Genomic DNA, 27,255 nt, shown 5'->3' on the forward strand with positions numbered 1-27,255 from the left:
ATTAAGTACTTCATTTTATGTGATTTTGTAGATACTGGGTGTGCATTGGTCCTTCCAAGCCCAGTTAGATTTATTTTTCTGTTTGCAAGGAAGAAATGCTTAGATATTCAGGGCTTGTTCCTGTTTGTTTAAGTTAGGTGCTAAGCAAACTTGCATAAATGTTCTGTTAATCCATTTCCTTGCACTTGAATATTCTGTTTATTGTCCAAAGTTGCTAAGTTTTGTTTTGCAGGAAGTGAGTGGTCTTGGGCACCCAAGACCACTGTTGGACGCCCAAGAGTGATTTCAGTAGTAATCGTTTCTGTTTTCTCTTGTTATTCATCTTACTAGTGTCACGCGACATGCTTTGCACGAATCGCGTGCTCAGTATAATGCTTTGAATTAGAGTTTTTACTATGTGGTCTGATTTAGATTGTATAGTCATTAAAGACTTATAACTGGTATAAGAAAGTTATGTTGTTGTGGATAGAGGAGATATAGGAAAGTTAGAGTCATTAAAGACTTATAACTGGTATAGGAGCTCGAGTTGTAATCGAATTTTGAACATGTGAACATGTCAAATCTGCGAGTTGGAGTATCGGTGTCAAGTTGTGTGCCCGTGCCGGTTCAAGTTAAGTCAATTGCCCATAATTGCCGAATGCCTTATTGTTGGAATTCAATAACACTGAATAACAATTTGGCAAATGGGTGTTTTCTAAAAGGGATGGAAAGGAGAGAGAACTAACCCAACTAATGAAGCTCAAATAACTACAATTAAAAAGGAAAACTAAAGTAGGACATTACAATCACTACTTGCCAATAATCGCCCAAAGAAAATCCCTCAAACAAAAACTCAACCAACTGATCATGAAATTTAATATTACAACCGAAAATAGGTATTCAAAACCAGTATTAAAAAAAAAAAACCGAAAAACATCCGGTCCATATTTTCAAGTAGATAATTTAAGCAGAGATGTTTTGAAAAAAATTAACTTGAAAGAACGAAACCAATTTATGATATCCTTTCAAGGGCAAACGACAAGAGAAAAGGAAGGAAACCTTCTAGTATGGTGTCTAGCCTCCCTTTCAATTCTGACTTTGTCAATCTTCTTGATGGCCTTCAGAGTGTTCTTGATGGCCTTCAATTCTGACTTTGTCAATCTGCATTAGTTTGAAGTCATTTCACGAGTTGCTGAGAACTAACCATCAATTTCTCATGCCAAACTTTATACGTATTAAATCAATCCATGAAAACAATGACACAATTCCAACCGCAATTATGTGAATGCATCTCTCCATAGGATTCTTAATTACGAATGGATTTGGGTATAAGTAACTACGCAATCAAAGTTAGGTTTAGGTTTCTATCTAAGTTGGGTATTCGAGAGAGCAACTATGACTAACACAAGGTATTTGTCTATATTCAAGGTCTTATACACTGACAGGAAAAAATGATTAGACTAACATATCACATACTACATCAATAGTTAGAGAAGATCTCATATACCATTTTTTTGGAAAAATAGGAAACAAATAATTGATGACATATGCATCATTGCACTCCCAAAGATTGGATGCCTAAAAATTGAAGCATAGTTTTTCAATTGGCTAGCTTTCAATATGCAGCCATGTTGCAGTCCCATTTGTCCTTCATATCCTCCTTTTTTACCAACAATGCACCTAGGCCAATCCACATTACTAAGTGAAGTATGGGAAAACACCAATAGCTAGTAAGGCTCGAATGTTTGACTGATTTACCAAAGCAAAATAGATTAATAACTAACCAACGTGGCAGGAAAAAAAAAACATCCAGCTCTAATTTCTCAGAAAATTAAAATTCTATGACTACCGGTCTCAAAAGCAAAAGGTTTTTCTATTTTGATAGAGGAAGAATAATTACACTCTGGCACACCACCTTCGGAATGACTACATCGCGGGCAAAGAGAGACTTTCCAAAAGGGACTAACCTGCAAAAGAAATGCACATGCAATTAAAAGTAGACACGTTATTCCTTTAAAAATTAGGACACAGACACGTTGGGGACACGTCGAACATAGAATATCTTTTCATTGTAGGTGTATCTGTATAAATTCATATCTAAGTAAAAAAACATTGTCTCTATCAAATTAAGACTAACATCATGAAGAAATAAATCACTGTCCCTATAAAAGTACCCCTTGAAGCATACATATATGAAAATTTTCATTCTAGGTCAAGTCTTAGAAATGCTTTTTAACTTCCTAATCTATCCTTAGCATGTCCCAAGATTGTCCCCAACTTTTCCTAGAGTATCAACACAATGTTCAGAGTGTATAATGAAAAACCAAACATGTATTTAGGCATATTTGACACGTGTTTAAAGAGTGTCGTGTCGTGTCGTGTCCGTGACCAACACCGATACGTGAGTCCGGTAAACGTGTCTGTGCTTCTTAGGTTAACACCCAAACCCAACACTTTTTCAATCAAACATCCTAAATGTCAAAATGTAAAGGTCACATGAAAGCACAACTCATCCTAGTTTCATAGAATCTGAACTTTGCAATTTGCATAGAGCCCAAATACAATCAATAACAGACCAAATCAATTCACAATCGAAAAAGAGCCATAATGAAATCAGAAATAGAAACCAAGTCGATGATAGCCATTCAACTACCCCACCAACATTTGAACCCGTAATAAGTTTAAAAGAAAAACGATAACCCTAGCTTCCATCCGTTGGAAGGGTTATCGTTAGGCCTAGTTTACGCGGATTTCTCTTCATTTTAAAGTTCTTGTGACATTTTGACTGACAAAACCGGAATATCTGAATTTCGGAGTGATTGTCAACAGTCTTAGGTCAAGAAACTTTATTAGCTCTAACTTGAACATTGACACTGACACTAACACGAAAAAACTAGACCGAGGGAAAAAATACCTGCGAAGGCGCGAAATTGGTATCGATGACTCGTTCGGAGTTGGGCACTCATGTCTAGGGTGTCCAAAGTAGATGTGAATTCTTTCAAAAGTTTTTGCTTTGGAGGCAATCTCACCTTGTGAACATACGACAAATTTTCCAAATGGTGATGAGATGAGGGCAATCTTGTAATATCAATTCCTGCCTCATCAGCCACACGGCCGCTCATTGTGGCTAGGCACTTATGCTCACCTTTTTAACAAAATAAGAAACAGATGGGAAAAAAGGACTGAAGTAAAAATCCAAATGATATGATCATTTCATAGACACATCCGCATTGTTTTATTGTTGTTGTTACTTGAACTATCAAATAGTTTCCATTATCTATTGATGAGAAATGTGTAAAAGAAAAGGACAAAGGGAAAGATTCGCATATAAATTCATCAGCATTGGCAATCCATAAGTCATAGAGAATCAATCTTCCATTTGAGTAAAGAACCATAGATTAACATTCCTCAACAAAGTCATAAAGACCTAAAAGGTGCAAATACTACATTATGGAGCAAATATTAACCGAAGCACTTGACTTTTGTTATTCAGCCCACAAACTATATAGCCAAAGTTTCAACACGCTAAAGCAAAGAGTAAACTATTGCATATCATATAAGTGGAGTTTGAGAAGTTAATGATAAGTGACCTTTTCAGCTTCACTTTTTGCCCTTCCTATCTTTTTTCAATACCACCCTTTCTTTCTTTCGTAGTGAATTCTATTGACCCAAAAAGAGATGCAAGGGTTCACTTGGAAGACAATGAAAAGAAGCGAAATAAAAAGTAGGTATCTCAGAACTTGTTTTCATATCCATTTCTTAGTTGCCGCCTGCCAATGGTATAGCCATATAGGTATTCAGGTGGCATATTCTGTGTTTTTAAAAAAATTACAAAAGTATCTAACAGACTAATGCGATAAAACATGCAATATTACAGCCCACAACATATGTGCTCCATGTGGCCAAACAATACATGTATCCATAGAAATATATACAAGAGGCTGGAGTAGGGAGGTTACCAAACCAGGTGATTCAGTAAGCTTTGAGTTGACCTCAACAATCTCGCCCGATATTGCTGTATCACTGGTTTCACCTTTCATTAACCAAATCAACATTTTCAAAATCGTCATTTTAACACACCCAACCTCGGTTCCGCCGCGCCGGTCTCCCGAGTATCCTCACAATGGTTCTGCCGCGCCGGGTTCCCATTGGCACACAAAATCTGCATTGGCTACTCTCCGTGGATAACCAAGCCATATTACCAATGAGGCTACCACGTCCGGCTCCATTGACAATCTTCACAATGGGCTACCAAGTCCAGCCACATTACGAGTTTTTCTTCACACAACGGGCTACTAAGTCCGGCCATGTTGCGCTTTCCACAAATCCACACAATGACTACCAAGTCCGGCCACATTGCGGGTTTTCTTACACACAATGGGCTACCACGTCCGGCCACATTGCGGTTTCAAAACATACCTTGCCATTAACACACCCTAGGTGTCATGTTTCTACTTTCTCGATTTTTGTGTCTCGTTTTTATGCAACGACTCCGCGGTAGGACTTTTCACATACGTAATCATAAATCATTCATTGGAATCTTGAAACTAAACTAGCAAGATCATCCAACTCTATATTGTTAATCATGCTTAAATCATCACTTAAAGCATAACGCCACATGTACGGACGCCTTTTGAGTGAAAATCACTTATGCTTTACAATAAGACAAGTAGTGCAAACAATTCATAACACATGCTCATGACCATCTAAAGATCAAAATACGAATACTTCTATCAACGATAAAGTCTTATCTTTTGCAAAATCGTTCTTTCTTCCTTTGTGGGAAATTTAAAACAATGCATGTGTTTATTAGGGTAAAAGTCGATTATTCCAACATGTTCATACTTCCATTAGTGAAAATAAGTTATTAACTATCATGCATTTCAAAACATTATAAGTGATAGATAACCTTATCTACGGAGAATCTACTTATACTTCAAACATACGGTTCTACGTTATACTTAGGGTTGGTGGACAAAGGGACTCTACGTATACTTACAGATAGCGTATATGGGACTCTACATATACTTAGAGATAGCGTATATGGGACTCTACCTTTCTTCTTGGCAGTAGTGGCGACTACGGGGAGAATGTGTACGTCGGGCGGAGTAACTTCCTACGGTTGGCCTCCGGTAGCTTCGAAAGAGAAAGGTTTCTCTCGAAACTAGATCTTGACTAAACTACTTAAACTTTATGGATCGAAGGGTGGTTGAGTGGCAGCCTAGGATGAGTTTCTTGAAGAACTTAGGAAGAACTCAAGAACAAGGAAGAATTAGGAAAAACAAAGTAAGAACACAAGGATTCTAGAGAGAGAAGTTGAATGGGTGAAGGTGTGAGTTGAATGGCAAAGATGGGGTGCTATTTATAGCCAAACTAACTTCTATTACCCAATGAATAAAATTTTTCCTAGCAAATATTGTCCAATGGTTAAAAGGGTAAATCATGATTTAAAGCCTTCCATGACTTGTCAAATCCAATCTTTAGGCATAAAGCTATAAAATCAAGTAGGATCTTAGGCTTTCTAGGTAAATCTAGGTGATCATAGTCTAGGTTGTTAAGTCTTAATGGTCTAGGGTAAGGTTTGATTAGGCTAAGGCATAGCCTTCCATGTTTAGTCATTCATAGGTCTAGATTGTAGTCAATTTCTAGGATGATTAAAGGCTACTTTGGAATCAAATCTAGGATGATTAGGGCTAGAATTCTATGCTAGAATATGACTAGAATGAGTTGTCTAGTCAATTGGACTTAAGACTAAAATAGGGCTAAAGAGGTAGCTTGTGCAAGTGTACAAACCTCAAAGCACACACATGCCCCCCCCCCCCCCTCTCTCTCTCTCTTTCCTCTCTCTCTCTCTTTCCTTTCTCCCATGCACATATATATATAAGTACATATATATATCTAGGAAAGTAACTCTAGTATAAATAGGCTTAAGGCTATAACCCTAGGCATGACTTATCTTATCAAATTGTATACATATGTATATACATTTGGCAAGTCTAATCTCTATTAACCAAGGGATAATAATTTCCCTAACATTTGTTACCCAATGGGTAAAGAAAAAGTAAGGTTGACTTCTTGGAAATAAGGTACAAGATTCCCATGTGACTAGTATTAATATATATATATATATATATATATATATATATCGGGACGGTTCAAGGGACACCCAAAAAAACACCTGAAAAAACACCCCAAATCTCAATCTCATAGTTCCCGATCAAATTTTTATGATCCGAACCGTTCAATATGTGCAGAATGTGATTTTAAGGGTGCTCGCGAGAAATTAGCAAAAATAATGACCGGAAAAGACTTGATTTGAGCAGTTTTTATTTGAACCGTTCAATAAAAAATTGTTCGAAACTGTTCGGATCAAGCCCTTCCCGGTCATTTTTTTTGGTTGATTTCTCATGGTACCCTTAAATCACGTTCTGATCACATTGAGCGGCTCAGATCATCAAAATTTGATCGAAAACTATGAGGTATTTTTTTAGGTGTCCCCGGAACCGCCCCGTATATATATTTATATATATACAGAAATCTTCAAGTAAGGACCTTAAAATAAGGACCTTATATGCGAACCTCCCATTTCTCGCCTTTCCCGGTCTGATATCGATGATCCGAGCCGCTCAATATGATCAGAACGTGATTTTAAGGGTACCCGCGAGAAATTGGCAAAAAAAATGACCGAAAAGGGCTTGATTTGAGCAGTTTTTATTTGAACCGTTAGATAAAAAACAAACAAAAACTGCTCGAATGAAGCCCTTCCCGGTTTTTTTTTTTGCTGATTTCTCGCGGGTACCCTAAAAATCACGTTCTGAACACATTGAGGGGCTCGAATCATCAAAATTTGATCGGTAAATGGAGGTCCGCATTTTATTAAAATAAGGTAATCATTATAAGAAGGGGACTCTATATATATATATATATATATATATATATATATATATATATAGACTAGTTACTATTATCCAATGGGTAATATCTCCCCTAACAATTATGGACCAAAGGGTAAAGAAAAAGTAAGATTGACATGACATGACCCAAGATTTTTTTCTTGACTTGTCACATCAAAGTTTTATTGGCCATTAAAACTCTATTACCCAACGGTTACAAGTTTCCCTAGCAGTTATTAATCAAATGATGAAAGAGAAAGGAACTAGGTAGTTTGGTTTCTTCAACTAATCGGTTGAAAACTAATTCTACTTGCCATGTAGGATTTCTAGTCAAGAAAATGAAATTTAAAGATTTTATTTAACTCGTTAGGAAAATATAGAAGTGCTTTTATAAGCATACTTGTCTTTAGAAAAGGATTAAATTGTCCGGGACGAAAAGATATAATTTTATAAATCTCAAATCTAATTATGACGGATTATTAGAAATAAAAATGAAATTTTTAAAGAAATCCAAGTAATAAAATTTAAATATTTAACAAAAATTTTATTTACCGAAAATCATGGTCGTTACAATTGCCTTGAGCCACGGAGCTGCCGGGCTCCGGCACCTCCACAAACACCACTTCTCTGAGATGATTCTGTATTATTTGCAACTCAACAACTTTTCAGGTTTTGAAACTTAGTTTGGAACAATTTAGAACCTAAGAAGCAAATTAGACAACACCCCAACTTATACCTTTAAACTAACTTCTGGGAACTTACTGATGCAAGTGGTATTTGAATTATGCTCATAGAGTCATAGTAGAATATCAGAAAAATGGTTCGTAGATTTTTTGGAGAAAAAAAGATTAGCCCCTGCCTCCACTTGTATAGCTTGTGGCCAATATGTATTCACTACAACAATTTTCTAGAAAAGGATCAACTCTTGTAAGGGAGTAAAAGTACAATATAAAAGGAAAATTGTGTGTAACCTACATGGGCTCATAATATTCCAAGGATAGTAACAAGAAGATTAAGTTTAGTTGATGGTTAATTGAAGGGCTTTGTTTACCATACAAGGTCATACTGCTCTTACCGCTCAAATGCAAAAGATACATAATAAAACAAAATTGCAGAAGGTAGCGGAGTTTAGCTAGGTTCGGCTCGGGTAGCTGGATTGAAGACTTGAAAAGGTGGAGAATAGCCAACCATGGCGTCAGGAATAACAGTTTTTGTGGCCAAGTGGAGGAGGATGCATATGTCCAGCTGCTCGTCCTATTGGTTTACATTTCCCCTCATGACAAGTCTATAGAAAAGGATTCATATATAGTGATACAGATATTTCAAGCCCAATGATGGGGCCTATTACGTTTAGTTGTAAACTGAAAAGTTTGTTACCGCAGTTCACAGTTTCAGAAAAATATATTGAAAATTCTCATCATTCTGTATGAAATTTCTGTTATGGACTATAATTGGCCATGTTTCCTCTATGTAGAATTTTCTGCCAATATAGTGATTCAATAGTGCAACTTCCATGAAATTTTCCATGGTCTGTCCTAATGAAACAACTGCAACGAAAGCGTTAAAAGTTTCAGAAAAGATCTGACTTTCCACTTCCCCTTATATCAATGGCCTATGATTTTTCCAACCTCTCTCAAAGATAATTCATTTTGGTAAACAATTGAACTTCTAAAGGAGGCTAAATATCGGACTTCACCGGATGCATATGAAGCTTCCATTAGAGCACAAGTATACTTCTCCTTTTAGATGCACCACACTTCATCATTTCTTTTGCCAAACTTTTTGGACTTCAAAATGTTCTCCTACCTATAGGCTAAATGGTTCCTCATCTTAGTTTGTCAAGACGTCATGCTTGTGATTTGCAGGATAAGGCCCGTGGTAGAAGAGGCAATAAAAAGGAGAGTGAAGATGAAAGCCAATGCCTGATACGATTATGCTTTACCAAACAACATGATAACAAAGACCTACAGCAAGAACTGAACGTGAATATAGAGGAAAAAGGATCTAATTCGGTACACCAAATAAAACCAAGATTGGTTATTTGAACCCTAATTTCCAAAAATAAAAATAAAAAACAGAGATCACATCCTCTTGGAACACTAATTTGAAACCAAATCCCTACTTTCATATGAACACGGAACCCTAATTTTTTTGGTTTGAACAAATTATAGTGAGGAACCTGAAAACCTATCTCTCACACACACACACACACACAGAAATACCTTGATATGGCGTCGATTCCAGTGGTCTTCAATTGTATTCGTCAATACTAGGCAGAGCACATTTTGCCTCCTATGGTGGTGGCAGGAGTTGGAGGTGGGGCGGCTCCGGTAGTCGTGGTCATTGGTGCTGCTGGTCGACGGTGGTGGAGAGTTCGTCTCCTTCCCACCACCTCTCTCTCTCTCTCTCTATTCTCATTAAATTCCAGAGAACGCAAATTTTTTCCATTCCAGCGTCCATTGTTGGGGAGACAGGGAGCCCAATCTCAGAAGGAGACAAACGAGATTCCCGCGTGTACAATGGCTAGGAGAGGTAATTTTACCGAAAAGCCCCCTAGCCTACACCACTACGTGACAAAACAGTGTAGAAAAATCGAAACGCAAACAAAAAATATCGAAAGTCCGAAAACCCGTTAAAGTAATTCGAAAATAACCCAAATAGTGTCCATGGCCCACCACTTTTAAGTGTGAAATGACCAAAATGCCCAAAATTTAGAAGAAGTAAATTCAGCTCGCAGTTTCCAAACTTAGGGGCATTTTCATTTGGAGCTGGCGAAAATAAGAGCTACTCCTTGCATCTATGTTCCTTCATAGGCCCCTTGTGGATATCATCCCATTGTCACCCCTGTACATATGTACATGTACACACTTTTACTTGTTGTACTTGTATTTTTATAAAAATTCCACAAACATTGAGTAAAGACCGATTTTGTTTCGAGCAAGAGGGGTGTCGTAAAACTCTTCCCCTCTTGTAACCTGGCTTTTGAACCCAAAACAATCTTTGCAAACATTTTCAAAGAAAAACGATTTCTCGGATGACAGACCTTAAATCCAGATAGCGACTCTTCTATTTTTCAAAAACGCTTTTTCGAGCCAGCCGAAGCGCCCTGTCCCCCGAGTGATAAGCACCCGACAAAGGCCATTAAGGATGCGCTAAGTCCTTAGTTTAGTTTAATTATGTCGTTAAATTAGTTGTTTTCTTTTATATTTGCACGTAAGGTGTTTTTAAGATATTTCAGGAAAAACTCGTGCAAATAAGCTGTTGTTAACGCTATGGATGGCCCTTGAGGGTAGCCGGGCCCCAAATGCTAAAGCCAGAAAGACCCGGAGAGGACCCGACGGCACGAAAGGCCAAGGCGTGGACCAAAAGTCAAGTGATGGATTTAAGCTCTTCGGTATCGGTACCATGTAATACTTGGTATCGGTACCGAGCACGTTTCAAAGCGACAGCCCTAACGCCTTCGGTATTGATACCACTTAATTTAGTCTATCGGTACCGAGGTCTTATCTCAGCCAATTATGGCGTTCGCGATCGGTACCGAGAGCCCTTGAGGGTAATTTGAAGCATCTCCTGAAGAATATGCGGGGCGCGTACTAAGGAGTATTTTATAGATTTTTGATTACATCATTGTAGATCTAGATCTAGATTTGTTTTTGTTCTTGAATGTTCTTAAAATTTCCAGTCTTGAATCTTTATTTTCTGTCTTAATTAGTTAGATTTTGATATTGTCGTCTTTATAAAAGTTGTAGTGAATCTTCCGATCTATCTTTTAATCCAATTTTCTTCTATTGTTGTTAATTCAATTATGTTAAATAGATTTTTGCTTGCTCCTATCTCAATAGATATGTGTGAGTAGTTTTCCAAGGTTAGGTCATGGGGTGATTAGCACCTCATGGCTCAAGTAGAATTGCGTTTTTTACTATAAAGTTTAAACCTTTGGTTCGAGAATCGATGTGGGGTTCGGGTTTATTTGTCAAATCGTTAAGATGTTAATCCCCTTGATCATGTGTAGGTAGGAGCATCGCCTACCTACCACACATGATACTTGGAGCTTTGATGCACGAGACATTTGCCAAATAAATTCTAGAGCTAGCTTGGAAATCGAGCTATTCTATTTTTTGATTTGGGAACCTTAATTGTGTTTCCTGAACCGCGTAATTGGGTGAGAAGTGTAGTTTAACTTGAGTCGTGAGTGTTAGTAATTCCTAGACCTAACCTGCTTTTTATCTTAGTTTATTCAAATTTCAATTTAGCCCCTTTTAATTCCCACTACACATGTAAAACCAAGTTGGATGTCTAAAAGCCGAAAGCCCTTGCTTGCATCTACAAAGCCAACAAAACCGTATTAATTATTCTCTTGGGTACGATCCCGGATTTTCGGATTATCATGCTTCAACTAACGTATTAGGCCCTACGCTTGGGGCGTTATTCCATATATCGGAGCAAACGAAGCATTTTTGGCGTCGTTGCCGGGGATTTCTTATTATGGCTTTCTTGGAGGTTCGACAAACCACTGTAAGTATCCCACTTTCGTCTAGTAGTAGTAGTAGTAGTAGTTTATGTGTTAGTAGTTCGTATTTAGTTTGGTGGATACCTCTAACTTGGTTATACCAAACTTGAGGTGTAACGAAGCCAGGCTAAATATCGAATTTGTTCTTAGTTAGTGTAGTTAGTTAATTTAGTTAGTTAGTTTAAATTTGATTGCATTGCTTAGCCGAGGTGGTGGCATAACCCCTCGCATATTCTGTTTGTTGAGTTGAGGTGGCGGCATAGCCCCTCCAGTCTGGTAGTTTGCTAGTAGTTAGTTAGTAGTTGTTTTAGTTTATGCCTGTTTATCGAAGCCCAATTTACAATCGGCTTCATCATTCTTCTTCACCGCCAAGAATCCATAGGCGTATCCCGCCCACTCTCCGCCTCGCAAATTAAATCGCAATCGCAAAGGCCTAATGGCCGAAGAAGTTCCAGTTTGTACTCTACGTGATTATCTGAATCCAGAACGGGCTCCTCAAGTATCTCCTATCGTTATTCCGACTCCGATCGCTAGGAATGCGTTTGAATTTAAAGCTGAGTATCTTCGGATAATACCAAAATTTCGGGGGCAAGAATTGGAGGATCCTTATTTGCATATCCGGGAGTTCGCGAATATTCTACACTCTTTTGTTACAGTTCCGGGGCAACTTGATCAAGCCCGCCTGAAGTTGTTTCCATTCACTCTCAAAGACAAGGCAAAACAATGGTTCAATTCTTTGAAGCCACAATCTTTGCGTAACTGGGGAGATGTTCAGGATGCTTTCACCACTAAATTCTTTCCAGCCAGCAGGACGAAGTTACTTATCGATCAAATTCAATGTTTCAAGCAAAAGGATGGAGAGACTTACCACAAGTATTAGGAGCGATACAAGGACTTGCTTATGTCGGTTCCTCATGACAACCTTCTGTTGTATCTCAGAGTCAATTATTTCTACACAGGGTGTTCTCAAGAGAGTAAACAGCTTTTGGATACTATGGGTGGAGGTGATTTTATGGGGAAGACACCGAAGGATGCTTGGGATTATTATGAGTCACTAGCTGAGAAGACCCGGTTTTGGCAGTTTGCAGATCCAGGAGATAGAGCAATGTACAATCAAGGTCCTACAGGTTCAGGAAAATTTTCTATTGCGGAGCATACAGCTTTTGAAACTCGTTTGGAGGAGATTGCTCGAAAACTTGACAAGTTGGAATTAAAGAGTGCTCAATCACAAAAAGTAAAAGCAGTGCACCAAGTGGAGGAAGTTTGTGTTATTTGTGAGATTATGGGTCATTCTACCGAAGCGTGCCCTAATATTCTTGCTCTTAAGAACGTGATTAATGGAATTGCTCCAGAAGAAGTACATGCCGTGCAACGGTTTGACCCTTATTCTCAATCTTATAATCCGGGGACAAGGCAACATCCAGCTTTTCGTTGGAATCAATCTAATGAAGGGAATTCTTCTTAAATTCCACCACCTGCTCCTTAACTACCTTGGAAGCAACCTCAGAATGTTTTCCGTTTTCCTCAAGCTCAAGGTCCGCCAGGATTTGCTCCTTCTGCTCCGTTTCCACATACAAACCAATTTCAACAACAACCTGCCCAGTTCCACCAACAACCACCAAAGCGTTCTTGGGAAGATCAATTCAGTGCTCTTTTGCAAGGTTAAACTGTCATTAATGAGCAACAAACTCAGATGATGAATGATATCAGAAATCAGTTGAGCAAGTTGACAACTACGGTGGGTTTGTTACAACAAGAGAAGGGGAAGTTTCCTACTCAACCTCAACCTAATCTGCAACCGAATTCTAATCCGACTTCTCAAGGTCTTCACTTTGCTAGCTCTTCGGTGACTTTCCCCGAGCAAGCAAAGGCTATAATTTCTCTTCGAAGTGGCAAGACGGTGGATAACCAAGTGGTGATGCCTCTGGAACCTACCTTGTTACCCTCGCCTATCGAACGTTTAATTCCAATCCTTGGGGAATCTTCCAAGGAAACAAGCAAAGAGACTCTTGAAGAAGAAGGAAAGGACAAAGGCAAGGAAAAGGAAAGTATACCGGACCCTCAAGTTATTCCAACACCGGCTCTGTATCCTAATCGTTTGAAGGCTTTAATGCGGAGTTGCATGAATTATTCAATCAAGTGAAGATCAACATTCCTCTCATGGATGCGGTCAAGCAAATTCTCTCATATGCCAAGTTTCTTAAGGATTTGTGTACTCGGAAGCGCAAGCTTAATGTTCAAAAGAAGATATTCCTTACTGAGCAAGTGAGTTCTATCATTTAAACGAATATCGCACCCAAGTACAAGGATCCCGGGAGCCCTACTATCTCTGTTACCATTGGAGGGAAGCGTATCGAACAAGCCTTACTTGATCTTGGTGCTAGCGTTAATCTACTTCCATACTCTGTTTATCAAGAACTTGGGTTGGGGGAGATGAAGCCTACTCGTGTCACACTCCAATTAGCCGATCAAAGTGTTCGTGTACCAAGGGGAGTAGTGGAAGATGTTCTAGTCCAAGTTGATCAGTTTGTCTATCCGGTGGATTTTGTGATTCTCGATACAAATCCGACCGACTTTTCTGCTGCTTCTACTCCAGTGATTCTTAGAAGACCCTTCTTAGCCACGGCGGATGCAGTAATCAACTGTCGAAATGGACTTCTCAATATGACCTTCGGTAACATGAAGATGGAGGTCAATGTTTTTAATGGGGGATGACGAATACGTGAATGAAGTGAGCCTTATCAATACTCTTGTAGAAGAACACATGGATGAGTTGCTTTACAGTGATCCTTTGGAAGTTACTCTTACAGCCGATGAGGTCGAATTTCTTGAGTCTTTTGAAGTGAGTTATTTGTGTCCATTGCTTGATGAGGAAGATGAAGCTTGTGCTATGAATTCTTGGACTCCAAAGTTTGAAGAGTTTGAGGAGCTACCCCCAATAAAGAAGAAGGTTCTTCCTTCTCTTGTGGATGCCCCTTTATATGATGATCTGGGGGGAAATCCCCTCACCGTTAAAGTTGTCTCTTTCGATCTCCCGTATCTTGATTCTTCCCCGGAGGACTTACTCCTTGCTCAAGAGATGAACATGCTTGAAACGTCGGGCGGCTACTATGAAGATCCGTTGGAAAAACCTCTTACCGCTAAGGAAATGGATGCCGAAGTGAATTACTTGTATTCGTTGTTGGCTAAACAGAATGCTTATGGACCAATCTTTGAAGAGGTGGAACCCATGGAAGCTACGATTGTCCCTTTGAATCCTCCATGCCTTAATCCTCTCATCGCTAAAGAAATGAATAGCGAGGTAGATTTCTCACACTATTTGTTAGAAAAACAAAATGCATGTGGGTTTATTCTTGAGAAGTTGCCAATCATAGAACCAATTGATTTTCTTGGTGTTGACAATTTTCTTGTGGTTTATCATCCATACATTGTAGATTTGCTCAACAAATTGAAAATTGATTTTGTTTGGGCTATGCACTCGATGGAACTTAAGTTTTTAAAACGAATTCGGCAATTACTTTATTCAAAGTATCTTATCTTGTGGTATGGTCGAGTTCAATTTTTGGCAAAGAGTGTAGCATGGGGTGTTATGTTTATTATATTAGCTCTTAATGGCATAATAACTATTCAAAACCATCATGTGGATGAACATATTTTCTCTCCCTTTCACTCATTGTCACACTCTTTTTCTTTCTCTCATTTCTTTTTCACTTTCAACGGTCTAGTATAGCCACCCATTTCTTACTCCACCGGTAAGAGATGGAAAGAAAAGTATGACTCGTGAGATCGCATGATGATCGGGTGGTGTATTGCATTTCATTCTGTTTTGCATGTGTTTAATTGTTTTGTGTGTTTTTCTTCGTGTTTTCTTTACCATCTGTCTTTTCACTTTTGTTTTGTTTGGAAGCCGGATAACACGGGCCGGTGGTTCTAATGTCATTTGTTTTGTGGAAAGTCGTCATCTTAAGTCTTCTGCAGGGTTTATTTGCTACCACACCAACCTTGGTAGTTTGGGCCTAAAGCCGAAGTGAGTGAGGCATTCAGGAGCCCTAAGCATGGGTGCGGCTAAGCGCCGCGGTCGTTAGTCCGATAAAACTTTGGATATGACCCAGTGTGACTAACTATGGTTCCGAGTTGGTAGAACCGAAAGAGTAAACCCTGGAAGCATCTAATCTGGCTGGAACAAGGCATTGATATGAAATCCTCCTACTTGGTCGAGGTATTTAGGGGTTGACATTCCCCTTGGACGGTACATTCGCACACTCTTCCTCCCTTCGCTCTTATTCTTAATGCTATGAGGACATAGCATCACTTTAAGTTGGGGGGAGGGGTTAGCTTATGTGCTATTTGTTTACATTTTGTGAAAATTTTGAAAATTTCAAAAACAATTGAAAATTGAAAAATCCAAAAAAAAAATGAGAAAATGGAAAATTTCCAAAAACAAATAAAATGTTTTACTTTCAATCCTTCCTTTTATCATGGTTTTTGATTCTTTTTCATGACTTGTTGCATGCTCAATAATTGTTAGTTGGCAAGAGTTCGTAGCAATCCTAAGAATTTTTGTGCTTCTCAATTTGCATGCTTAATTGAAAATTGAACGGTTTAGGTGTTGAGTTAAGTTTTTGAGCAAATTTTGGCCCATATCCCCAACTTTCAATAAAAATGCTTGTAGTTAGGTGAATAATCACATGTCCATCTCTAATTGTGTTTAATGTCGATTTTCAATTATTTTGGAATCCAAAGCGCACTTAGGAAAGGATACAAGGCACTATTTGCATGATCATACCACATATGTGTCACCTAGTCCTATTTTGCATCCTAGTCCTCTTTCCCGTTCTTTGTTTCAACCTAGGCAACCGGATGTTTGGAGGGTTGTGTGAAAGTGGTTTTCAATGATTCAAGGAGATTTGGGGGTGGTGTGAATGTGATAAAAGTAATTGGAATGCGAAAAGACAAAGAATTGATACACGATTCCTTATCTTTCCTCTCTCACTACAAAAGTTAAAGTCCCAAATTTTCATCTCCCTCTCCAAAAAGCTCCAAAATTGACTTCAATATCTCTCTCGCTACAATTCTCACCTTAAATAACCCTATTCCTCAAAGAAAGGAGATCAAAGAAATGTTATGAAAGAGCAAAAGTGAATTCGAAAGAGGGTTGAATACTTTGATAAGAGAATTGGTTGACTTATGGGCTAACATACTTTCTAGATGAGAAAGAATCCGATGGAAATGGGGAGCTCGAGGCACAATACTATGAGAAGCCGAATGAGGATGGCAACTATGTGTGATGGAGTCGGTGGTAGTAGTTTTAGTTTGCCTTATCTCATAGTTTTTCTTTATTTCTTCTTTGTATCTTTATTTGGTGCTTGGCCGGCGTGTGATCATGTCTTGGGTAGTTTAGGGTCGGTAGTGGCCAAGGGTAGATGAACCATGCTAGCATATGGCCGCTACACTTTTTGTAGTCCTTTCCCTTTGTAACCAAGGTCATTACAAGCTCAAAAGACCTTAGTTGATCCTTTGCGCGCATGGATTCCTTTGTGATTGACTGTTGATATCTGCATAATTAGTTGCATGGCATGCTTTCCTTTCGTTATCCAAAGTCATCTGATAGTTGTTAAATTATGTTAAATAAAGTGCTTTCGTTGTTAAGGCAGAGTATTTCTTGTTCGCTGTAGCCTGTTTATAAAGCACTTCTTCGTGGATATGGTTTAGTCTGAATTCTCAGTTTTGTGTCTCGTATCCTCCCCTTGTTCGAGGACACAGCTATTTTTAGCTTGCTCTTAGACTTGCTTGATGCTTGACTTGTTTTGTTTAATGCTGAAATTGTGGATTGTAGAAAGGAAATAAAAAGCTTGATTGTTGAACTCTTGTTAGTTTACAATTTTGAGCATGTTCTAAGTTATGATAGCGGAGTGGATTGCAAAGATGTTAATTTTCAAATTTTTCGTAGTTTATTTGCTAGGGATTAGCAAACCTCAAGTTGGGGGGTGTGATAAGCACCCGACAAAGGCCATTAAGGATGCGCTAAGTCCTTAGTTTAGTTTAATTATGTCGTTAAATTAGTTGTTTTCTTTTATATTTGCACGTAAGGTGTTTTTAAGATATTTCAGGAAAAACTCATGCAAATAAGCTGTTGTTAACGCTATGGATGGCCCTTGAGGGTAGCCGAACCCCAAATGCTAAAGCCAGAAAGACCCGGAGAGGACCCGACGGCACGAAAGGCCAAGGCGTGGACCAAAAGTCAAGTGCTGGATTTAAGCTCTTCGGTATCGGTACCATGTAATACTTGGTATCGGTACCGAGCACCTTTCAAAGCGACAGCCCTAACGCCTTCGGTATTGATACCACTTAATTTAGTCTATCGGTACCGAGGTCTTATCTCAGCCAATTATGGCGTTCGCGATCGGTACCAAGAGCCCCTGAGGGTAATTTGAAGCATCTCCTGAAGAATATGCGGAGCGCGTACTAAGGAGTATTTTATAGATTTTTGATTACATCATTGTAGATCTAGATCTAGATTTATTTTTGTTCTTGAATGTTCTTAAAATTTTCAATCTTGAATCTTTATTTTCTGTCTTAATTAGTTAGATTTTGATATTGTCGTCTTTATAAAAGTTGTAGTGAATCTTCCGATCTATCTTTTAATCCAATTTTCTTCTAGTGTTGTTAATTCAATTATGTTAAGTAGATTTTTGCTTACTCATATCTCAATAGATATGTGTGAGTAGTTTTCCAAGGTTAGGTCATGGGGTGATTAGCACCTCATGGCTCAAGTAGAATTCCGTTTTTTACCATAAAGTTTAAACTTTTGGTTCGAGAATCGATGTGGGGTTCGGATTTATTTGTCAAATCGCTAAGGTGTTAATCTTCTTGATCATGTATAGGTAGGAGCATCGCCTACCTACCACACATGATACTTTGAGCTCTGATGCACGAGGTATTTGCCAAATAAATTCTAGAGCTAGCTTGGTAATCGAACCATTCTATTTTTCGATTTGGGAACCTTAATTGTGTATCCTGAACCGCGCAATTGGGTGAGAAGTGTAGTTTAACTTGAGTCGTGAGTGTTAGTAATTCCTAGACCTAACCTGCTTTTTATCTTAGTTTATTCGATTTTCAATTTAGCCCGTTTTAATTCCCATTACACACGTAAAACCAAGTTGGCTGTCTAAAAGCCGAAAGCCCTTGCTTGTATCTACAAAGCCAGCAAAGCCGTATTAATTATTCCTTTGGGTACGATCCCGGATTTTCGGATTATCATGCTTCAACTGGCGTATTAGGCCCTACGCTTAGGGCGTTATTCCATATATCGGAGCAAACGAAGCACCGAGGCTGTGGTTGCCCCCAACACTCTACTGCGCGGCATTTTGGAAAATTTCTGACAGTTGCAGAAAAAGTTATCGGTCACGCCTGATGACGAATGAGTCCAAGACGGCTTGGCCAAAGAATACCCACGATGATATTCGGTCTTTCTCTACATCTACACTCCATAATGATGATTTTTGACTGAAATCTATATAAAAACAGGGATTATTCAGCCATTTAGCACACTAGAAAATCACTACTCCTCACAAAATACTCTCCACTGTAAAAATCTCATCTTTCTTCCAAAATCCTTCAAGAAAATTAATCCTCTCAAGAACTTAGTAGTCTTGCTGATTCTTGACCATCCCAGCTCAAATCACCTTTATTCTCCATCTTTCAAATACATTCAAGCATTGGAAAGGTATAAAGAGGTTTCCTTAACCAAAACTACGTTTTGGTCCTGCGAGGGGGTGTAACGCCACGAAAATTCGGAGACATTAAGAAAATATTGAAAGGAGATTTCTAATAATATTTTTCTTTTTCCAAACTTTAAAATTTTCAAAGACAATTTTCCAAAGAGAAATCCATAGATTTACTACGTCAGCGTTCCAAAAGCCCGTGTCACCATATTACAACCATATCGAATGTAGTTTAAGTATTTTGAATTTGTCAAAATATTACAATTTCCAATAAACCAGAAAGCTCTCAAAATAAGGTCGATTTAAATTAGTCAGAGCAACTAAAGGACGGAATTCAAAGTCGACAATCTCTTCATTGGTCATCATCAAATCATTCTTTGCCTACGGCCCTTCTATTCCGTCTTCAATACTTGGCGTTCGAGTTACCAGGGCAACATAGTACCGTAAGCGATGACGCTCAGTAGCCAAAACCCACCCGAACCCATAACTTACAAGCAATATAATATAGTTGAAATGCATTGACATAACATGAAAAAGAACAATTAATCATTTTATTACTATTCTTCAACCTAAGTGATATCTCAGATATTATCCACAGATCTGTTCCTACCCTTAACCTCCAGCGTAAGGCAACCCAGTGTGATTCAGACAGCTCTTTGTTGTGTCCCGCTGATAGCTACCAAATTATTTACTCGGATCTATAGTCGACGCAACCACACAAGGAAGGAACCAAACCTGTTCTCGCAGCCAATCACTACTGTGCCCTACCTAGGGTTACGTTTCTTAAACAACTTGGGCCCTTGTTAGCCCCCATCAACACAAGACTGGGCCCCTGTTAGCACCCATCTTAATACAAGACTGGGCCCCTATTAGCACCCATCTTAAAACCAAGACTCAATCACTTTCTCATTTATCCTTTACTTATCAACGTCTACGTGATCCTCTAATCGTATACCACCCCGGGAACCTATTTGTCCATTCTACAAGTACAGCAACACATCACGCAGTCCAACATTTTTAGGAAACATGTTAACAGGCTAACCATAATTAATTTTACAATAATAACAAATCATACGATTCAATAATCCAACTAAACATACCAACACGGTAAAAATATTTAACCGTGCAATAAAAGTGAATCATGCGATCAAAACAAATTAAGTAATTCCTTTTCTTTTCTCTTTTCTTTTTCAAAGCTAAAATCCACGTTTACTCTTAATCATCTCGGGATGTTGACGGTATTAGAAAAATTCATATTTGCAACCAAACTAGGATCGCCTTGAAACTAATTAATGTTGGGACTTATAATATTAGATTCCAATACACTAGGGTTAGATTTATAAGCTAAACAACTCGAGGGACCAAACTGTAATTTTTCTAAAACTAGTTTGAACATTTCCATTTCCAGCTATTGTTTTCAGCGGAAAATCAGTGGGTTTCGGCCCAACTCAGTTTACGATGTCGGGTTAGAATCTTATAATACCGCAACACGAAATAATCAATACAAAACATAATATATATTTAGGGAGGTGAGTTCGGGCTACCTCTCATCCGGCGAAACGGTTTACGGAGTGATTTTGGTAGCGGTTTGGAACGGCGACGGAGCTTGGCTAGGAATGAGCTCGGCTGAGGGTGAGCACGGCAGTGGAGTAATCCGGTGGTGGCTTCGGTTGGTGATGGAGGGAGGAGGAGGTGATGATGGTTGTAATGGAGGAAGGAGGTGGTTCTCCGGTGGCCGGCAGTCATGGTGATAACCGGTGGTGGGCGTGCTCGGTGGTTATGGTGGAGAGCTCGACGGCGACCGGCGAGAGGTGGCGGCAATGGGTGCTCTGGCCTCTCTCTCTCTGTGCCGAGTGTGTGTGTGCGCGGGGAACAAAAGAAGAAAAGGGAGGAAATAAGAAGGAAGTTTACCAGGATCAAAAAAAAACAGAAGAAGAAGTAAGTTTACCTGGGGTGAATTGAAGAAGTGGAGTAACCAATGTGTAAGAAATTATGTGCAGTTGAATTTTGATTGGAGGAAGTTGAGGAAATTTCATTTTATTTTATTTTTATCTTTTCTTCTTCTTCTTTTTTCCCTCTTCAGACAAAAGTACGAAATGGAAAAGGGTAATATGATCCTGTGTACACACATGCACACAATAAGGAATCATTCAAATCCATTTTAAATGATTTTTCACATCACATTGTGTATCAAGATGAGTTAAAGGGCCTTCTCAAACGTTTTTTCAGTTTCTTGGGTAAATATTGCTTCATTTTCCAGGCCCATAGCCCATTTTGAGTCACAGAATCAAAAAACTGCTCTGGAATACACAAAAAAATGCACCGTGCGGTACAATAAAGGGTACCGTACTGTACATTGTTATGCCGTGCGGTATCGTGTTTCACACTGCAACAAAAAAATGCTTTTAATAGCATGCGAAAAACGCTATAAAAGGAAATAGATAGCGTTCCGGAGAACGCCCTATTAGCCCATGCAATTAAAAGTCTTAACTTTTTATAGCGTTCATTGGCCCGCTGTTAAAAACTTTCTATAGCGTTCATTGCCCGCTATTAAAATACTTTCTATAGCATTCATTGCCAACTGTTGTATTTTATACCTTTGATAGCGTTTTTTGCCTGTTATCTTATTTCTTTTTACATCATGTAATGAATGCTATTAAAGGTAAACAATAGCGTTTTCTGAACGTTATCTTAGCTAATTTTAGCTTCTTTTTTTTTTTTTAAATACTACAAATGCCAATATAATAGCATTTTCATACAGAAAATCTACATTCCATTCAACACCAAAGTGCATCCAAACGCGATACAATTTCAATGTAAGATAAATAATTCAACCGAAGATCCATTACAATAGCTTGAAGAATAATTTTCCAGCACAAACTACATTTTTACACTCATAAAAAAAACACTAATGTAATCTCTCTTTCCAAAAAATGTAATCCTAAACTAGGCAGCCATCTCATTCAAGTACCCCAATTCTTCGCCCACGGAGATGTTCTTTATTTGAAGCTTACGTTTTTGCCGGGTTTATATCCTTTTGCTCCCAACGGCGAACACATACCTGTAAATATAGAACTATTCAAAGTAACCCAATAGATATAGTGAAAATTATTAACAAAAACAACTTTAAAGCAAAATAATGTTTGCAGTTAGAAAAAGAAGAATATGATGGATAATTGTTAGCAAGAACCAAGAACAATCTCAAAAGCAGCCATACCATGACCAATTGGCGAACGACATATATCAATCCATGCGTGATTGTGGAACATAACTATTCATGTTAGAAAACTATGTAAAAAGCTGGAACTTCAACCACACGCATTTAACTACCAGCCGAGCCACTTAGCTATTCAAACACATACATTATTGATCGTGGCAGACAATGAGCATAGTGCTCCTGCAAAAGATAAATGACACCGGTATCACTAATCATCCCCATTAACCAAGTGGGTTAGAGTTTTGTGCGCGTGTCGACATGCATAGTGGGCGAGAGTAGTTCACATTAACCTATTGGGATATAGTTATTCACTATCTTCAACGTTCAAAACCACATTACACCAGTACCCTCTAAATTTGAACTACCAATTTATCAAGGAATTTTCTTATCAATTAAGATTTAGTAGAAAAATAGAAAGTGGGTGAACTTATGACAAAACAAAGAAAATGGATAATAGCTAGGTATAATAATAGTAGAGCATTCATAGGAATCTCCACTAAGAGCATGTACATCAAGCCTAGCAAAATTACCTACCCAAAAAGGTGCTTTTATGTTTTCCCGATGCACTTTTTCCTTTAACTCTACACCAGACACTCTATAGTCTATCATAGAAGTTAAAAAAAAAAAAAAAAAACAAAGTCATAAAATTTACCCAGAAGCTCCAACAGATGAACGGACGAAAAGTGGAGAGCCGGAGATCAACCCACATCCCAGACTTCCTTCGTCGTCGATCATCGGAGCTAGCCCAAGGAATAGTTCGTTGCAGAGATGAAGAACCAGAGAAATACTCCAACAAGATCAATGGACGAAGATGGACGTCGATCGTTTTGCAGATCTGTCCGTTGTTGCTCTCCCCGTTGAAGTCGATCCTTCTCCCCGTTGCTGCTCTCCCGTTTCTCTTTCCCCAATCAAACCCTCTCTGCCGCTACCCAATTCTTACTCCGCCGCTTGTCTACTACTGGAGCACGGCCACGGCATACTTGGAATCGAGCCGATGAGGATCGGAGAGGGTCAGATGTGGTCTGGAGTCTGGACCATGAAGACAAGATGAGGAAGGAGAGAGAAAAAATAATATTTTATTGGATACCTTATGAACAGTAGATCGGTATATCTGGAGAGGTTTTTGGGTTGAGGTAAAATTGCTTTTTGTTTACCTAGGCTGCTGTAAGCTGTTTTGGGACCTTTAATTAGGTAAAATAGCTAAAAGGGTGGTTTTTGCTATTCTTATGTACATGCTCTAAACCACTCTTAACTCAAAACTATCAAAAGTATAATTTGTTGTAGTGTTTAATGAACTAGCAAGAACTAGCAAAATATATGGTAGAGAAAGACACTGAAAGAACAAGTGAAAGAAAGGTGATTGGGAATCAAAACTTGCAACCAATAGAAGCACCCTAATCGAGAAGACCAGATTCTCCCTACTGTATCAGATGATGTATGTGAAGTATTCTTTGAACATGGTTCTGTTTGCCAAATTAGTAGCTTAATTGTGTTTGACAGCAAAAAATCATTGTTCAGCAAAAAATAGAATTGATAGCTGCATCCATTGTTCAGTTCCACATGCAAAAAATCAGAGCCAACCATTAGCATTCTTTGACAAGTGACAGCAAACTCATGACACACTTTCGACACACTTTCTAAACAGTGAACATTAGGATTGGTATCCATGATTTCCGTTCGGTAAAATGTGTACCCACCAAGAATGCCAATTGTAGTCATAATCTTCACATACCATTATCCAGCTATGACAGTTGGACTGTTGAACCCATAACTACCAAAATGAGGCACTCCCTGCTGATTGAAACTAAAACTACTCCAAACTAGACGGTAGCCTTACACACTTACCAAAGGGAGGAAAAACAACATATAACTTCACCAAACAAAGACTAAAAGTTCTCAGAGTCAATGACAGGAAATGGTAACTTTGATAAGATGAATTGAGTACGATCCTTGACGCTTAAATCTCCCAAGTACATTATAAGCAGCTGCGAGCTACTAATGCTAAAAAATGACAAAATGCATAATTCGAAGTTATGGGCGAGGGGAAATACCTGGGGAAACTGATAATTTCGAAGCCTCGAAACATCAGCAATCCGCTTAACCGTACGGCTCCCCATGACGGATGAAAATTCCTGCCAAAGGCATAGGCATTAGAGATTTTCAAGCTCGGCCGAAGAAAAAAGAGAATTCAAGGTTTTCATAGTCACTTGGAAATGATTTTTTGCCCAAACCTAATCACGGAAAACAGTCAGACCTTCCTTCAGACTAAGCTGGAACCAGTCTCGACATGTCACTCTGCAGAAAAAAGAAAAGAAAAGAAGTATTACAGTACGAAAAAAGCAAGACAAAGAGAGGGTTACACAAAAGAGTGATAAGTTTTCATTAATGAAGATAAATAGTAGCACTATGAGCACTTGTTGCCAGTCCAGTTGTGAAAGTACTGCATATGCAAAAGAAGAACCACCTAAGTACAGATAGAAAACCAAAAACCAAATATCCACGCTCATGTTCTTTTATGCAATAGAAAACAAACCTCATGGCCAATAACTCCTAAAATCGCAGCATAATCTGCATCTGTAGCAGTTTCTGGAGATGCCAAGACAAGCTTGGAATTGAATATCTGACAATGATCAAGCCAGACAACCATCACTTAAATGAACTCGACAGTAAATATGAACAAAGAGCTAACTTTTCAGGCAATACTATGATAATCATCCTATTTATTTCGGAAACTACCAAGTCAATCTAAGTTACAAGTCAGAATCCACAATTTAAGGTTATCATAAAACTATGCTCTGATGACCATTTAAAAATTCTTCAATTCTGATGCAAAATTTAAATCCTCCACATATCCAAATCTAACCAAGCTAACATGCACTGATCTCATTGTTTAAGTCTAGCTAGTCTCACTTGAACTTCATTAAACACATGTTAATCTCTTAAATAAGCTTGTGTCATGTTATAGCTTTCGTCCTTCAATGTTTAGTTGTACTTCTTAACATCAAGCAATACTATGATTTCAATGTCAAGTAACATCTTCCCTAATCAGTACAAGGACACTTATTGAAGCGAATTTACTTAGAACTCCCATTGGCGCCTGGCACCCATATGCATACTATTTGCTTCCAATTTCTCCTTTGGTATTAATGAACCTGGAAAAAATTCATGATGTCATCTCAAGGAATTTAAAAAATTCCTAAAACATAGGTGCCATAGAAACACATTCCCTTCTGTACAAAGTATGAACTAGTACCGCATCGCAACACTTCAAAAAATATGATAAGTTTAGGTACTGCGATTATCTCCTTCATAGTTGAATCACTCGTAAAATATCATTCCTAGTTGAATCACTTGTAAAATTCCTGAAACCAACCTAAGATCCTAACAATGTGTTTTGCTATGTGGAAATCACGGCCATGGCTAAACTGTGCACTATTGGCTGAACCAAAGTCGGCATTGGCATGTCATGATATTTCTTTCCTCTCAGGAACAAAATCAAACAAGTGGTAGGATGAAAGAATTGTAATCTCTAGAGAGAAATCTATGTGAGTATGTGACCAATAATCAGAAAGGATGTTCTTGCACTTCCCCAAAAAACAAGCAAACACAAATAATCTCACAAACCATAAACACTGGAAGAATATAACAGCGTAAAGATTGAATTAGCTATATAAAGTAGGGAGATGTGCATTGCAAAATTATGTTCACAACAAGTAAAGATTGTATGCGCAGACAAAAAAATTATACAAATAAAAAAATCCATTATCAGAAGCACACTAGAACAAATCACATAGGACTTATGGAGATGAAGATGTTGGAATGGAGACAGCTCCGGAGGCAGGGGGAGTGCCCCCACGACATACAGAAACATTATTTGTCATCTGGTATATCTTGAGCTTGTTATAGGAATGAATAACCCCAAAAGCCCCAATATGTTATCAGAATGAAAACTGATGCCTCACTGAAAGTAAATCCAAACCCTCTAGGTGCATAATCCATGTAAATTCCAAATTGATTATCACAAGCTAATAATCGATTAAAGCCCTACCTTTGTATTTGAGCAAAAATTAAGAAAAAAATCAAATCAAACTTGTGAGGACTCTCCTAACAAATACTTCTTTGATTCAACTGGTGCAAAAGGTTTGAATATGTCTTCGATTCTCGCCGATCAAAAAAAAAATCTTTGATTCTTCTCCAACTACAGAACGAGAGAGCAAAAAATACGATGAAGTCGAAGATGAGAACGAAAAGAGAGGTTAATCATCACATATTAGGAGAATTGAAGAACAAGGAACTAACCTGTAACTCAAGATTAAAACCCTAGAATAGCAACCAACGCCAGTTTGCAGTTCACACAGCTCGAGAAATCTTGCATGAGTTCGTGGAGTACGATTGGGAGATCTGGATTTGGGCACCACTTGATTTCTACGATTGGGAGATCTGGATTTGGGTGCCACTACGAAATCGAGTGAAAATTTGAAGCAGTGTGCGATATGGGGCACGAAGCAATTTTTGCGCCTCTTATATTTGGGCAGAACGCTATAGATGGATTAATGAAACGCTATATAATATCCTTCCGTGTGGTTCCTTTGTTTTTTTTAACCGCGTGTGGTTCCTTTGTTTGAACTTAAGGGAAACGCTATAATTGCCACCCTTCTATAGCATTCCCAAAAAAACGCTATAAACTTAAGCTATGAAAAGTGAGAATTGTTGTAGTGACAGCAATACTCCGTAGTTTTTGAGTTATACTGTTATTTCATCTTCATACACATTTTACTTGTTCATTTCATACCGTACATATTGCACTTTAATCATGTTTATGTGTTAGATTTGATCCCATTGTCCCTTTCCCGAATATGTTTTATAGAGTTAAGATTTTCAGATGATTTTGAACTCTCACATTTAAAATGCTTAGTAAAGACCAATTTCGTG

At 38.4% G+C, this 27,255-nt stretch overlaps 2 long non-coding RNA genes across 3 annotated transcripts; both read right to left on the reverse strand.

The window, feature by feature from the left end:
- Nucleotides 1-733: 733 nt before the first annotated feature.
- Nucleotides 734-9,312, reverse strand: LOC131334136 (uncharacterized). 2 transcript variants are annotated; one of them, XR_009202061.1, is made up of 3 exons: nt 9,095-9,312; nt 1,895-1,946; nt 734-1,140 (listed from the first exon to the last, which is right to left on the reverse strand). It is a non-coding gene; the product is annotated as an uncharacterized LOC131334136 (long non-coding RNA). The 2 variants fall into 2 exon arrangements; XR_009202060.1 differs by having other exon boundaries at nt 1,880-1,946.
- Nucleotides 9,313-21,895: 12,583 nt separating this feature from the next.
- Nucleotides 21,896-26,910, reverse strand: LOC131334050 (uncharacterized). The gene is made up of 6 exons (XR_009202014.1): nt 26,623-26,910; nt 24,857-26,521; nt 24,738-24,763; nt 24,555-24,618; nt 22,976-24,455; nt 21,896-22,503 (listed from the first exon to the last, which is right to left on the reverse strand). It is a non-coding gene; the product is annotated as an uncharacterized LOC131334050 (long non-coding RNA).
- Nucleotides 26,911-27,255: the final 345 nt, after the last annotated feature.

The sequence above is a fragment of the Rhododendron vialii genome, chromosome 7a (genome assembly GCF_030253575.1).
Source record: "Rhododendron vialii isolate Sample 1 chromosome 7a, ASM3025357v1".
Taxonomy (NCBI): Eukaryota; Viridiplantae; Streptophyta; class Magnoliopsida; order Ericales; family Ericaceae; genus Rhododendron; species Rhododendron vialii.